The sequence below is a fragment of the Nanorana parkeri genome, unplaced genomic scaffold (genome assembly GCF_000935625.1).
Source record: "Nanorana parkeri isolate BGI_ZX_2015 unplaced genomic scaffold, ASM93562v1 scaffold76, whole genome shotgun sequence".
In the NCBI taxonomy this organism is placed as follows: Eukaryota; Metazoa; Chordata; class Amphibia; order Anura; family Dicroglossidae; genus Nanorana; species Nanorana parkeri.
In genome coordinates this window covers 2,290,930-2,307,601 of record NW_017306344.1, presented here as the reverse complement: position 1 = coordinate 2,307,601, position 16,672 = coordinate 2,290,930, and positions in this window count along the sequence as shown.

Sequence of the window (16,672 nt, the reverse complement as noted above, 5' to 3'; positions counted from 1 at the left end):
ACATTTTCAGGCACTAAGTGACTTGCCAGATGAACCATATACCCATTTTTTAGGGAGAGGGGAGAAAATAGAAAGATGGCAACAGACATGTATAATAAATAAAGGCAGAAAGAGAAGAGAGTACAAAGGAGGAAAACAAATTCAAGAGAAGGCAAGACTGATCGAAGGAAATAATTTTCAATATTAGTGGGGTGGATCTAGGACTTAGAGAACTAAAGGTCCTAGATTGAGGTTTGTAGTGGGTGCCCACTACATATAGAGATTCATAAATATCTAAGGAAATATGTTAAAACTTTTTTTTTTAGCAAAGCAAGTCCCCATAATAGGGCTAATATTAATGAGGCTAAAAATTGTATGAATACCAATCTAAAGAATAAATCTACTTTTAATCCACCTATAAATCAGAATTATCATTTAGAGGTTTTGAAGGATTTTGCATTGTGCTAGGTTTATTGATGATTGCTTTCTACTACAGAAGGAAACATAAATTAAATTAGCTCAATTGATGGAGCACCTAAATAATAATGATTGGTGGATTCATTTCACTTATGAATATAATAAGAAATGTGTACATTTGTTTTAACTCACAAGAGAATGTATTAATACAAGGAATTATTTGAAGGAGTCGGATTAAAAAATCATATATACCCAGAAATAGTGGACATCATCCTAAGTGGTTGGCAAATATTGTAAAAGGACAGATGCTTAGAATCAGAAGAAACTGAGGAGTAAAGTAAACAATTGGAAATATTGAAACAAGGCTTCATTCAAAAAGACTATAAAGTACAGGATATTAAAGAGATAAAAGATAGAGTAATGAAAACAGAGAGGTTGGAATTATTAAAGGGGGTTGAGAAATGTGTTAGACAAAATATCAACATGGAATGCGCTTTTATTACACAGCATAGACAAATATAACAAACATTTCTTAAACACTGTAATTTAAGAAAAGACGCTGTTTTAGGGAAGCATATACCTAAGAAAGGTCCCTAATTTGAGAGATCATATTGTTCTGGGCGTTTTTGCACAACCTAGTAATCCTAGAAGTACTATTAAACATGTAAAAGGATCTTTTTTAAGCGTGACCAATGTAAAGGTTGTAATCGGACAAATTTTTTTTTAAAAGACTGAAATAACAGAATTTATAAATGGAAGACAAATTTGCATTGGCTGCACTAGCTGGAAATTGAGAAATCAAATTGATGAACACATCTATAACAAAAAAACCTGTTAATTTACAAACAATTATTTGGTGTTTTGCCCTGTGAAGGTGACTGTATGGTTATGCAAATGTAGCATAATTTGCAAATTATATTTTGCACTATGTATAAAGCAATAGGAGTTGTGAGAATGGTGCTGATCGAATGTTCTTGACTTTAATCTGACCAATGCTGTAGGCAGTGGTGTATTTTGGTTTTGTACTGCCCTAGGCAAGACTAAACTTAGGGGCCTCACAATCTTTATGTGCCCCACCCCTTCCTGTTTAAGACATTTTGCTTACCCTGTTGGGCTATTAGCAATGCAGAATACTGCCAGCTATGGACGACTACATATCCCAGCAATATATCATACAGTAATGCAGAATAATATGAAGCTACATAGTCTGTGTTGTTCCAGGGTGGTGGCCTGATGTCTCCAGGGTCTCAGGTGGGCTGTGCGGGCTCTCAGGTGGGTTTTTCGAGCTCTAAGGTTGCCTGTGCGGGGTCTCAGGTGGGCTGTGGAGGGTCTCGGATGGCTGTATAGGGTCTTAGGAGGGCTGGGCGGGGTCTCACCAGGGCTATGCGGGGTCTTAGGAGGGCTGTGCGGGGTCTCACCATAGGTCCGGATGGTCTTTTGGGTGGGTGTGGCAGCAGGGTTCCACAGGAAGAAGAAAATGTGCAGCCGGCACTGTAAACAGGTGCCACAAGGTTCCTAGAAAGCTGCTGTGAGGTCCCCAGCAAGCGCAGGACCTCACGGCAGCCGCTTGTGTTTAAAAATGTAAAGCATCGGTATCGGCACTTAGTATGGGGCCACTTTCACAAGTACTCGTTAAAATACCCAGTATCAGCACGGATACCAGTAATGGCAGGTAAGGAAAGAGCCACCCAAGGCAAATTCCTTGTTTGCCTTATGGCAAATAAGCCCCTGGCTGTAAGTCGATTGTTGCAAAATTGAATGTTATTGGTGTTTTTGGAACATTAGTTTAGGTTGGATGCCGACAAATCAAATGTCTTTATTCTATCTCGGCGACCATTACTGGTGAACAAATGTTCCCAAAATGACTTCTTTATGCACATGAACATTCCTTTAGGAGTTGTGCGAGTGCTGATCGAATGTTCTTTAATCTGACTGTTGTTGTTAAATGTTTGCATTATGGGAATGTGTCAATATTGCCTCATCTGAGAATGGAAAATAAATGTATTTCCTCGAATATGTTCGTCAGTGTGTCCTAAATCAAACCTTGTTCTCGTTCATTTCGGCTACTTGTGCATCAAATGTAGAGATGAGTGAATGGAGGTAAGTTTGGTTAGCTGGATGTTCGCCAAACACAGTGTTAAGTCCACAAACCACAAGCATACTGGCAAACTCCATTCAAGTCTATGGGAGGGGAATCTTGTAGTGATGAACGAACATGCTCCAGCTCAATTCGCAGTTGCAGAAATTTAATGCAAACGCCATATTGAAGTCCATAAGAGGTGAACTTCTCCCAAAATTTATACGAGGCTCTTTGAGTCTAGTATGTATTTTAAGGAGCTGACCCCCCCCCGCCCCCCCAAGTGAATGAGTAAGGAGTACTCATTCACAAAACAAAATTACCTCACAATTTTTATTATAAAAAAGTCTCATGCTGCACATCCATCATCAATCATGTCATCCAGTGATGCAGATCCTTGTCAGTAACAGTTAAAGACACCTCTGGTCATCGACAGAAAATACCCATTGACCGTTCAATACATCCACGCCCAGCGAGAGACTAACACTAAATGGTAGCTTTTGGTCTCCACATGAAAATGTAAACAAAGGGGCGGGGTATAGTGTTATGGAAATTCGCTCGGTTAAACGCACTGAACTGCGCCAAAGTATGTCAAACACAAAGAATTTCCCCCGTGCTTAAAAGCACAGTTGTATTATGCTCTTTTGTGCGAGGACTGGAAGCACCTCTGTAGAGTCATGTAAAGTTAGGACACAGGAGACAGGTGTTGCTTGCTTGCTAGTTTCATTCTTAGAGCATCAGCACAGGTATTTGTTTATTTTTATAGCGGTCAGACAGGAAGTTATGTCAGCCAGGAAGTGATGTCAACAACCAGCAAACCAGGAAGTTATTTCAAACAAGAAGTGATGTCAACAACCAGCAAACCAGGAAGTGATGTTAACAACCAACATCACTTCCTCACTACATCAACACATCAACATACCATATCCAATTACCACTGGAGTGAACCTTATCCAGCACGGCTCAGTGAGCAATGCCCAATAACATTACTATGTTTCTCATGAATGTTTATCTGCAGGGACAATGCCGTACCATTTCCAGCGCGCTGATCAGACGCATCAGAAATACGAACACACGTTCCTTTCATCAAGGCAGATATGTATCTTAAATAATAATATGTCCTCAAAGCAAGTTGTATACACGCCAAACCAATAAATCCATGCACCGCGCAGGGGCCCTAGCCGGCGTCCATACATTCGCCAAGAAGACACTGCTCAGCCACGCATAAGATATCTACTCCGATGGTTTACTCTTAGTGGGGATTTAAACCGGGTCACGCTCCAATTGGGCGTGACGCAGCAAACCCTGACACGGAGAGACATAATGACAAAATATTAGAATACACTAAAAACACATCCTAATAAAATTTCCACAACCGTAGCTGTTGATGTCATTGTCCAAAAATTAACATGTCCATTTTTTATCAATAATGTCACCCCATGCCCCTTTGTTTACATTCATCCAATAATTATCTAAGTTCCCCATCAAGCAGGATGTAGGTGGATCCTATTGCCAATAGACATTTAATATTGTACATTAAATGACCACTGAATTTTATTGTATGCTTCAGCTAATAGACCATCTAGAGTAATACTAAAGCAATGACTAGGAACATTCCTCAAGTACATTCCAACACACATACAATCAATAGATTCAATGTAATGAGTGACTGTTCTTGTTTTTTTTTAACCAATAAGCCCTTTAGGGACATTCAAAAGGCAATGATTATGAATATTCCCTGAGTACACACGAATACAAATACAATCCAATTGACCTGCCGCTGCTGGATGTGTGTATTGAAGCTTTGTGAATCGACCCTCATGTCTGTTGAGTTGGAGTTTCCACCACCCCACTGCACATGGATAATGTGAACAATTGCTTTCTACGTGCTCTGTTCTCACCTGGTTTGCATACATGTGAGCTGGTTTGCTCAATGGACATGGTATATATAAGTCAACAATATAAGTGATTTGTCCTGGTGCCTGTATTCTAAATTACATTGCTTATAGACCAATGAATGTTTGTTTAAAGCCCCGTTTTGATGGTTAGTTTGTTATTTCTTACGTGGTGGGAGGATGACATTAATTTGTTTACTTGTTTAGCAATTCAGTTTCTGGACATTTGCAAATATAATGCAATAATATTCTTTTTGGACACAGAATTGAAATCAAACAACATTCAGTTTACTAATGTGAGTCAACCATGTAGCTCATTTGGGCATACAGTGAAATAATCAAGTATGTTCAACTAAGTAAATATGTTTATCAGGCCGTGGTTAGAGCCACAACATTTCCCTAAGTTACGAATGATCATGTCCTGTTATGAATGACCATAATAATAGTGGAAAAGCATTGAAGAACATTCACCCATCGCACTGAATTCACTTACAGCTAATGGCATTGTGACTTTTGGGTTGATTGTATGTGTGTTTTAATGTACTTTCCAAGCCGTTCATAATCATTGCCTTAGAATTGACCTAGTGAGCCTATTAATTGAAGCATACATTCACTCATCACATCAAAGCATAAATTAACATTCATTGATCAGTTGGTGGACAATGATGAATATCTATTGGCTACAGAATCCACCCACAGTCTGCTTTCAGTCACAAGGGAGGAGAACCTGATGGGAAAATAGCCTGCTTACTTATGAAGCCTTTCCCACTCTTGATGAATGTAAACAAATGGGCAGGTGTATACCTCGTGACATCATTGACCAAAATTGAACATGTCCATTTTTGGTCAATGACATCGCCAGCTATACTCTTACCATGTCATTTACATTTAAGTGCAGGCACCAGAGCTGTCATTAGGCGTTAGTCTACCGCCAGGTGTGGATATGTTGCGTGGTTGGTGGGTTTTTCCTTTATATGGTCCTTGGGCATCACTTGCCATGATTGGCAAGGATCTACATTGCTGGAAGACGTGATTGACGATGGATGTGCACCAAGGGACATTTGTGTTTTATTTATTAAGGACTTGTAAAAATGTGTGGTCTCTTTTAGGGATGCACTGATACCATTTTTTCAAAACCGAGTATGGGTACCGATACTTACCGATACCGATACTTTTTCTCCAGTACTCCCTGATACCAATTGCCAATACCTTTTTTGTGTCATGTAACAGTTTTTCGAAAGCAATACAGACGAATGATTTGAGGAAAGCAGTAGAGTGCCAGGGCCTGTTCCCAGCTGCAACCACTGTGACTCTGGTAGTTATGCCATTGATTCTAAGCTGTACATTATATAGAAATGCAGAATACCATCAGCTATAGAGGACTACAAATCCCAGCAATACATTGCACAGCAATGCAGAATACTACCAGCTATAGAGGATGACAAATCCCAGCAATACATTATACAGCAATGCAGAAAAATATGAAGCTACATACCCTGAGTTGCTCACAGGGCTGTGCCGTGTCTCAGGAGGCTGTGTGCAGTCTCACCAGGGCTGTGCGCGGTCTCACCAGGGCTGTGCGCGGTCTCACCAGAGCCGTGTGTGGTCTAAATAGGGTTGTGCGGGGTCTCAGGAGAATGTGTGCGGTCCCATCAGGGCTTTGTGGGTCTCCCTGTTGAGACTCGTACACAGCCCTGGTGAGAGCTACGTGCGGTCTGACCAGGGCTGTGTGGGTATATATATAATAGCACTGTAAATTAAAAGATAATAATACATGGAATTATTTAAACATTTTAAATAAATATTTAATTTTAAAAAGTGTTTACTTTAGTATTCTCATTCTACTTTTATTTGCAAACATGTTGAAAACATCTAGAAAACAATGCCTGAAATGAAATGGAAAGGCAAGCATTGTAAAAAAACGAATTTAAAAATGAATACATTTCTTGCATAATAACTTGTTTTATATTGTCCCTTTGTGGTGACATAAAAAGTCTATGTGCACATAACACTCTAACCCTGTCTCCAAGAAGACAGCTCCCTGCAGCTATACTGTTCCTAGGTTGGCTCCATACATCGGACATTGTGCCAGTTTGGGCTGGCAGGCTATGCCTGCATATTCTTAAACCAGATTCCTTTTGCCTACTAGGGAGAGGTAAAGATAGCTGACCCAGAAAGAAAAAGCTGTCTTGCAATCATGTCATATCTTAAAATTTAAAGTGAAACTCTACTCACAGAGGGAAAAGGATACTATTCATTACTGTTCCTTGTTCCCTGTGCAAATGTTTAGATCCACTGGTTGGTAAAGCAAGGCAAAATGTCAGAGATTCTCCAGCTTTTGAGGTCACTAGGGCTTCTCGACTAATTTATTTTATTACCAGTGTATGTGATGACTGGTCAACGAGCAGGATTCCGTCTTTGCTGTCAACCCCACCCTGGCCTCAGTCTTAATCTGAGAATGCCACAGAGTCACACCATGACAAACACTGTTGAATGACTTCAATGCACCACTGCGCCCCCTCCCGCCCCTGAACGCAGGAAGCCGACCAGGATGCGATACCGTGCTACCCAGCAGCCGACTGCTCTGAAACTCACTGTATATGGTGTGAACAAGCTCTATAACAGGATATCAGGGGCAGTGCTTAGGGGACCAGCTCATTCTGCAGGAAGGTAAAACTTTTAAACATCAAGTAGCAGCATCCATTGTAAGTGATTTAATCAGCATTTGAAATAACTTAACCCCTCCAAATATAAAAGATGAGGTTACAATGAGTAAATAGATACCCAACATGCCCAGGTTAAAAATTGTGTCCATGAAACGCGACAAACTTCAGTACCCCAAAAAGTCCATAGACAACGCTTTAAAAGCCCCCACAGGTCATTCGTTTAGAGATACCCAAAAATACTGGCTCTAGAATTATTACTCTCAGTCTGGTATGGGCGGCGATACCCAACATGTGTAGCACGTTCGTCGTTTTCATATGTAGGCGCACCCAATGCGTGTTTACGTGGCAACACTCATGCTCGCGGGGTGGGGGACTTTAAAAAAAGGGGTTAAAAACCTTTTGACTATCACAGCTTTCTCCAAAGTTATACTTCCTGACTTAGGCGTTATGACTGTAAAAATGAAAGGAAATGGTGTAAAAGGCAACAAGAAGGAAAAACACAAAAACTATTTGTATTACTTCGATCTAATTATTGTATGATAAAAAGTGTTCTAGAAAAAACAGAGACATTTTTTTAAATAGTTACAGTGATTGCTATTAAAACTATAACACACATAAATTGAGATGCAGCTACATGATTATTTGACAAAAAACCTTTTTGATATTCTTGTTTTTACATCTAATTTCTTTTATGAAAACCTGAATATATTTGTACTTGTAATACCAATCATGTTTGTCTTTGAGTGCAGATGACTGAAGGTTCTGAAGCTACCGGTACCTTTTATTGGTAACAGTTTGTATTTTGCTTGCGATAGCTTTTCTAAAGCTCTTTCTTCTCATACATTAATTACACAGCAATGATAAAACAAAATGATTGCACTTTACCTGCTATGTGTTTATATACCTTTTTCTTCTTATATGCACTGTTGCTAGATTTTGCACTTCTATACTGTCATAGCAGGGTGGTTGTATAGGGGGAGAATTAGGTTTTTAAGGTAAGGTGTAGAGACTATGATAACATTTACATATGTATATTACTTGACTTCTTAGTCTCCTTTTGGTTGTGTGCTGTTGCAGCCATGAGTTTATTTTAACCTTTTGACTACCATGACTTATAACCTACATTGTTGGTCACCTAGGACATTGCACCGCATGGCATATGCAATTCATATTTTGACTACGAAGGGTTAAGGCAGAAGTAATGCTTAATGTCTACAGACCCAAACTAGGAAAAAATATATATAATTGCTCAAAACTGTAAATAGTATATTGTCTTCTGACTACCTCACTTTCTTCAATTGTGGAAAGACAGATATGGGGGGCTGGGCTATTTATAAAGAACGTGTGTACTTAAAATTGACTTTTCAGCTACTGTATGAATGCATTCCTAACAAGTAACAATATACAGCAAAAATGTATTTGTTTTCCAAAAAGCTACATTTTATCCTTAAAAGGTAGCCCTTGAGCTCCACTCAGTGACATTTCCTAGGCTGAGATGATGTCATCAGTCTACTGCAGAGAGGGAGAAGCATTTCCTCAATCTCCCCTCCCCTAGTGATCAGATCGTATATTGTACATGAGAGGCTGCTACTAGTGGCTGATCTGTGTCAGACATTGGTGAACACAGCCAAGAAGTGCACAAACACCAGACTCTACATGTTTCTGTCATTTCTGAGCCACCAGTCCAGAAAGTAGATGCTGAGTCTGTATTATGCCCGAATAAAGAAGGTTCTATCTTTCTGGAGAGCATTGTTAGGGTGAGTACTGCAATCTTTGTGAGATATAATAAATAGACGTGTGCGATTTGTTTCATTCTGAATCAAAATTCAGATGAATTTTCCGGAATTTGGACATTCGAACACATGCGCCGCACGCTTTCCCACCGCTTTTTTGGCCTGCTTGCTTGGAAAAGAGTCTGGTAATGAATGGTCATTTTGCATGCGGTTCCCCCTTATAATTCTTAGCAGAAGACTATAATATGCTTTGCTCTGATTCGACTGAAGGGCTTTTTAATTTCTTCTGTTTTAGTCCATTCTCACCATGAACTATATGGTTATACTGTTATACTGCCCTACACCATAGAAGCCATGGTTTCCATGCACTGCACTAATGATGATCAAAAATCTAGAAACAGTTGTATGCAGTTTGGAATCAATGACTCTATAATATTAAGCTGTATTTGAATTATATACCGGCAGTTCTGGAAATGTATCTGGTTGTTGTGATGTACTCATCTGGTTGTTGGGATGTACTCATCTGGTTGTTGGAATATACTCATCTGGTTGTTGGGATGTACTCATCTGGTTGTTGGGATGTAAGGAATTATTTGCCTTTCACCAACCACTTTCTTGAAATGATAATAATCCTCTTATTTTTTGGATATCTAATGGAATAGAGATAAGAATGGAAAGACTTTACTGTGCTACACACTAATTCGGTTGGAGGGCTATTTGATTGCTTTAGGCCCTTTTCACACAGACAAATTCAGTTCTGATTAGGAACGAAAAGGATGTCCCCTCGGTGACATTCATGTCCATCCAGTTTTTTCCTCCATCTTAAGATGGAGGAAAAAACTAAACTTACCCGAGCAATGTTAGTCTATGAGCAATCGGATCTAAACAGACAGATGTCTGTTTACAACTGGTTACCCCTGATCCGGCACACTCAGGTCCGGCAAAACGGAACACTGTTCCATTTGCTTTTCCAGACCTGGCTGGAGTTGAGGGTAATCAGATGTAAACAGATGCCTTTCAGTTTAGATCCAGCTACCCATAGACTAACATTGGGCTTCAAATCAGGTCCGCCTGAAAAAATAACAGGCGGACCTGATCAGAAAGCCCATGTGAAAGGGCTCTTAGTCCCTTCTCACCATAACCTGAATGGTTATACTGCTAGTCGAGAGAAATTGGAGCCTGTAAAATAGCATTACTTTTCTTGCCTGCTGGATTAAAAAAGTTAATTACAGGAGCGGTAATCTTAGAATTGATTATATCTTGTACAGAACAGATCTCTACTTTCCAAAGTTTCATTCATTATTGAAAACAAATTAAGTGAAGAAATTGGGAAGGACAGTACATTGCAATTCAGGGTAGAAGTTTATAATTACAGAATAATGGTTAATACAACTCTTCTGAAGCATAGAAGAATAGGAAACCTGTACTGGGAGAAATACATAGGCTGCCATTATTGACCTTTACCATACAATGCTAGTTTCCTGGCTATCTTTGACCTTAGTGTTTTGGCACACTAATAAGAATTTAGATCAGGAAATTTGGAGTAAGAGCAGAACTCCTGACCTCCTTGTTCTAGTTCAGTGTGTGTGTGTGGGGGGGGGGCTGGGGTGTCTAAAAGTTTGACAAAATGTAAATGTTTCGCAATCAACAATACAGATCACTGCATCAGATGCATATACTGTATTTACAGACATAAAGACCTTTTTTGCGATAACCAGCATTGCTTCTTTGCAATGTCATACCTGTAGGAGGTGTGTGTCACTGCGGACAATCCTTATCAGATGGCTGATACCTTTTCCATCCACAAAGATCTTTATTGCAAGTTACAGCAGACAACAGAATACAGCAGATGAATGAATAGATGGTATTTGAAGGTCAAGGATGATGTTTCCAAGCATGCATGTACTTGTGGTCCTGCTACAGGCAGACATGACACTATACCACTAGTGGAGCAGAAGGGCGGTACATTACACACAAGGGGAGGAAATTCAGAAAAAACATAATACGATAACCAAAATTAAGATGGCACTATAATAATGCCAGCTATACAACTATGTGATTCTCATTTCACATTATTATGAACACCAACTATGAGTATGAATTGTGTGATATCTTACAAGTGTGTAACAGAACAGTGGCCTCTCCCAAACCTCTATGAAACATCCCTAGGAAGGCAACCCAAGTCAAACTAGATAGCAAAATGTGACAAATGTTGGAAACTGAGGACTCTGGCTCATTAAAAACCTATCTTGCCTCTGTCTCAGCTGCATTTGAGCTGAGTGTTGAGACCAAGGAAGAGACAGTGCAATTTTTATTTAGAAGTTGATATTGTGTTACCTTGTTTTAACAAAACATCCCTTGCAGTGCTTTTTTTAAAATTCTCAAATAAAGCCCATTTTAAGGTTACTGGTGTGTCGGTAAGTGCTGGGTTTAGTTTAAGGTGAGTCACCACTGAGAGAACAGCAGAAGGACCCATCTATCCAGCAGCTACTTAGGGAGTCATCACGAAACATGTACATTTTGTTTTGTTCTGAATGGATATTCGCACATAGAAAAAACACTGGAGTTTTTAATTTTTTACTATATAAAGAAAAAATACAGAAAATTTTGAAAAAAACTTTTCCCTACGTTATAAAACATTTATTTTTACCCATTTTTTGGTCAAATATAAAAGATGGGGTCAAGTTGAATATATATCAAACAAGCCATAAAAATGTATCATACAGTATATGGTTAGACTAGGTATACATGCTAAGAGTAACCCCCCAAAAAACTGCTGACTGGTACTGGTGGAATACATATTGCCAGTCCTTGATATTGGTGGAATACATATTGTCAGCACCCAGTACGGGTAGAATGCATATTGTCAGTCTCTGGTATTGGTGGAATGCATATTGGCAGTCCCTAGTATAGATGAAATGCATATTGTCAGTCCACAATATTAGTGGAATGCATACTGTCAGTTCACAATATGGGTGGAATGCATATTGTCAGTCCCCGGTATTGGTGGAATGCATAATGCCAGTCCCTAGTATTGGAAGCCTACAGGTGTGAGTGGCCAGACAGAGGGTCAGGTATCAGCAGGCTCTGCCAGGAAGGCCACATGAGAGCTTGGATGCCAGTGTGGGAAGGATGGGCATAGTGGTCAACTGGGTAACAGTGAAATGGGGAGGCAGCCTACAGGTGGGGGTGGCCAGATAGAGGGTCAGGTGTCAGCAGGCTCTCCAGATAAGGAACTACATGCAATAGGTTGGATTGATGGACTTATGTCTTTATTCAACCTCAAATACTATGTGACTATGTATTGGTGGAATGCATACTGTCAGTCCCCAATATTGGTGGAATGCATATGGTCAGTCCCCAATATTGGTGGAATGCATACTGTCAGTCCCCAGTATTCGTGTTATGCATATTGCCCATCCGGGAAATTGGTGGAATACATATTGTCAGTCTCTGGTGCAGGTGGAATGCATATTTAGTCCCCGGTATTGGTGGAATGCATATTGTGAGTCCCCGATATTGGTGGAATGCATATTATTAATCCCTGGTAATGGTGGAAAGCATAATGTCAGTCCCCGATATTGGTGGAATGCATACTAGCACAATGTAACAGGCAATCTAATGCCTAAAGCACTGTCAAGCAACTGCATGCACACACATGTTAATGCCAGTTTTAGGTGGAAACGAATGTATCATACAGTATATGGTTAGACTAGGTATACATGCTAAGAGTAACCCCCCAAAAAAACACAAAAAAATACACCATACATCAAATGGTCCTGGTGGCATATATGCCAGGCTTCCAGTACTGCAAGGCAGCAGTGCTAACCATTGCACTAACGTTTCATAGCTTATGAACTCTGTTCTTAGCTAATGTTGAAGTTATCCACCAGTTCTGATTAAAAACAGTAGGTATATGTCCCTAGAAAAGCATCTGGGGAAAGATGTGGCACCATGTCATATCAGGATTATGTGATTCTGGTGACACCCAGTGGTCTTTTTAAGCAACAGACCTTTTTTTTCTGTGGTATTAATTACTGCTTAGAATGCCAAGAAAAAAAAGCAGCTGATATGTGATCATCATGCTATTCTGAACATTAAAGTAGGGCACAAATCAAACAGGCTCTGATGTCTTACTTCTGATAGTAAACAAGCATAATATACTAAACAGACCTTGTCTGACAACAATTTCTGTCATTCTGTTTAATGTTCAGAGAATTTGTTGTACAGATTCCTTGCATATTAACCTCAAATAATTAGTTACAAAATAATAAGGTATAGGCAGGCACAGTGGTAGTATATCATACACTGAGTATTCAGACCCCCTTCACTTTTTTCAATGTTGTTATGTTGTAGCCTGATACTACAGTTGTTTAAATTCTTTTTTTTTTCTCATTAATCTACACTCATTACCCTATAATGACAAAGTGACAACAGAATTTTAGAAATGTTTGCAAATGTATTAAAAGGAAAAACTGAAATATCACATTGGCATAAGTATTCAGACCCTGTGCAACAACACTTGAAATTTAGCACAGGTGCCTCCCATTTCTCTTGATCATTGCTGAGATGTTTCTCAGATTCGAGTCCACCTTTGGTAAATTACATTGATTGGACATGATTTGAAAAGGCACGCACCTCTCTATAGAAGGCCTTCCAGCTGACAATGCATACTGTATCAGAGCAAAAGCCATGAGGTTAAAGGAACTGCCTGAAGAGCTCAGAGACAAGATTATTGCAAGGCACAGATCTGGGGAAGGCTACAAAACATTTCTGCTGCACTGAAGGTTCCCAAGAGTGTTAATAAGAGCACTGCATGACTCTGAAAGGCTGCAAAGCAGTAATGCCACCACGTGGTTATCTCTAATTTCCTCTCCAATTCAATAGGTGTTCTACGATTTCCAGCATGGCATTCACATGTTCACACATTTCCTGGCCTTTTTCTGACCTCATCTTATATAGCTGTAATGCCGCTTATACCCCTCTCCTCGCAGCATCCAAAGCTGCCTGTGACACTCTCCCAAACCACAAACAGCAGCTGGCTGCCTGTCCAATATGGCAGCCGCAGGGTGCAATATCTTCTCGATCATCTCCTATGGGAGGGCGCTCTGTATCAGCTCCAAGTTTAAATTGCAGATCTGATTTGGGGGGGATGTGTGAATGCTCACCTGTCACCACACCCTCGCTGATAACTGCTAATCAGCAGACCTTTCCTATAAAGCACTGCTGCTCAGAGAGCACAGTGCTCACCCAGATAGCAAGAAATTCTGCTGCAAGTTTGAAAATGACTTGCTAAACTATTACAGACTTGCCAAGCTTCACAATTTTGTTGCACAATTACAGCAAGTCTGCATTGCAAGTCTCCAGACCAGCGAGCTTGCAGAGCTCTTGCTAAGACCTGCAGGACTCTTGCTGTAGACTTGCCAAGCAAATTTGCTACAAGTTCAAAAAGTGTCAACTAGAACTTGTGCTGCGAGTGTTCTGCAAGTCTACAACTTGCCAGGAATATGTGCAGCAAGTTAACAAAATTACAATTTCACCCCGCCACAAGTTTGTAGCAATTTATCCTTGCTATCTGGGCAGTTATTAGTGAGCTTCCCAGAGTTCAGACCTGTGTTCTTTGGCTCCTCAGCATTCAGATCCTTGTTCCTGTATTCCTGACTCCTGATTCCTGATCCCTGCTTGTTTATCATTTCTGAACCGCAGCTGCCCGCACTGACCTTGGCTTGTATAACCGCATGAGAACCTCCTCCGCCTGCATCGACCTTGGCCTGTTATTTCTCTACGAAAACTGGACTTACCTTATCGGCTTGATTTATGCAGTTTCTGTAATGCAGTCCACATACCTTTAGCTGTATTCTCTTTTCTGATGTGGATATTATGGTCGACTTTCACTAGCAGACTTATAATTGCTTTTGTTTTTGTTCTTCTTGTCCCGTTCCTCCGCGGTACATTATTGGGTCTGTACTCAGTACTTTCCACAAGTCATCTTTGCTTCGCAGCATTTTAAGCTTGAACTTCTATAGCTGGTAGTTGGTATTGTTGAGCTTTGCGATAGCAAACTTCACATCTGAACAACTTTCCATCTTTCAGTAGCTTAAACGCTCTTGGTGACTTGCAGTATTCTGTTCAGCGTCTGGGCCCATAACCTTTTAGTTATGTGTTTAGATGAAGCACTGAGATCTTGATGAATGCTGTGAGGAACAGGATTCTCTGGTCTGATGAAACCAAGATTGAACTGTTTGGCCTCAATTCTAGCCACTGCTCATGACTTGCACAATACCATCCCAACAGTGAAGCATGGTTGTGGCAGCATCATGCTGTGGGGGTGTTTTACAGCAGCAGGTACTGGGAGACTGGTCGGGGTTGAGGGTGTTGGTTATGTGTTTAGATGAAGCACTGAGATCTTGAGGAATGCTGAATGAAGTTTTACTTTCTTAGGAGAACATTGCATACATGTATGTATACAGGAATACAGCATCAAACAGAAAACATATAAATCATAGATAAACATGCAGAACCGCAGAAACTAACACTGTACTACAGCACCATCTCGTGCTCAAAAGATAATATTACATCTCTGAATGTCAGTAAAACAAATCAGTATGCTGTTGTATTTCCAACAGAGGTAAAGCTGAATGAAGCAAAGTACATAAATATCTTCAATTAAAAGCTGTTCCACAGCGTTTAGGACCTCAGACTGGGCTGAAGGTTCACTTTAGAACATTACAATGATCTTAAGCACACAGCCAAGACAACACAGGAGTGGCTTAGGGACAGCTCTGTGAATGTCCTAGATTAGCCCAGCCAGAGCCCTGACTTTAACCCTATTGAACAACTCTGGAGAGACCTGAAAATAGCTGTCCACCAACGGTACCCATCAACCTGACTGAGCTTGAGAGAATTTGCAAAGAAGAATGGCAAAAAAAACCCAATCCAGGTGTGCAAAGCTTGTTGCGTCATACACAAAAAGACTTGAGGCTGTAATTGCTGCCAAAGATGCTTCAACAAAGTACTGAGTAAGGGCCGGTTCACACTACAAACTCCGCATTCCAGTGCGTTCGGCCTCTGGAACGCATTGGAACGCAAGTCGGCCGGCTCCCTGCGTTCATTAGTGCTTGCGTTCCGGTCCAGTGTGATCTGCAAAAATAGTGCTTGCAGCACTGGAATGCGGAGTTTGTGGTGTGAACCGGCCCTAAAGGGTCTGAATTCTCAAGTACATGGGAAATTTCAGTTTTTTCTTTTTAATAAATTCACAGACATTTCTGTTGTCACATTATGGGGTACTGACTATAGATTAATGAGAAAATAAAAGAATGTAAACAACTGTAGTATCAGGCTGCAACATAACAAAATTGAAGAAAGTGAAGGGGGTCTGAATATTTTCTGAATGCACTGTATATCCATGCCTTCTGCAAAGAAAGACAAGCAAAAGGTGTCATAGTGGTATTAGAACTGCAATCAGAGTGCCATATTACATTGTCCTAATTTTGGGGATTAAATGCTATGATACCTGGGATTCGCAGTTCACTAATACTTAACTTTGCTTACATCACATTAAATCCCTCAGGCAAGCTTCCATCCTTACAGGTTCTTTTTAAAATAATTAACTCTTACACTTATTTTTCAGCAGAAGAGAACAGTTATAACTATTCTCTCTCCTTATCCTTTCCTATTAACTTTGCTCACAATATTGACCTGGCCCAGCTACTATCTGCTAAGCCCTTTCAACTTCACCTGATCTCAAGGGAAGATGTTTGTACAACAGCAGTATACAGAGGAGGACTAAAAACTGTTGCAACAACCCCCTGAAGGAGTTGCTGGGTTATTTGGGTTCTCCTACTGTTTTTAGTGGTGACCTTCGACTGTACACTTTTCTAACACAACATTGTAATTACAAAGGGG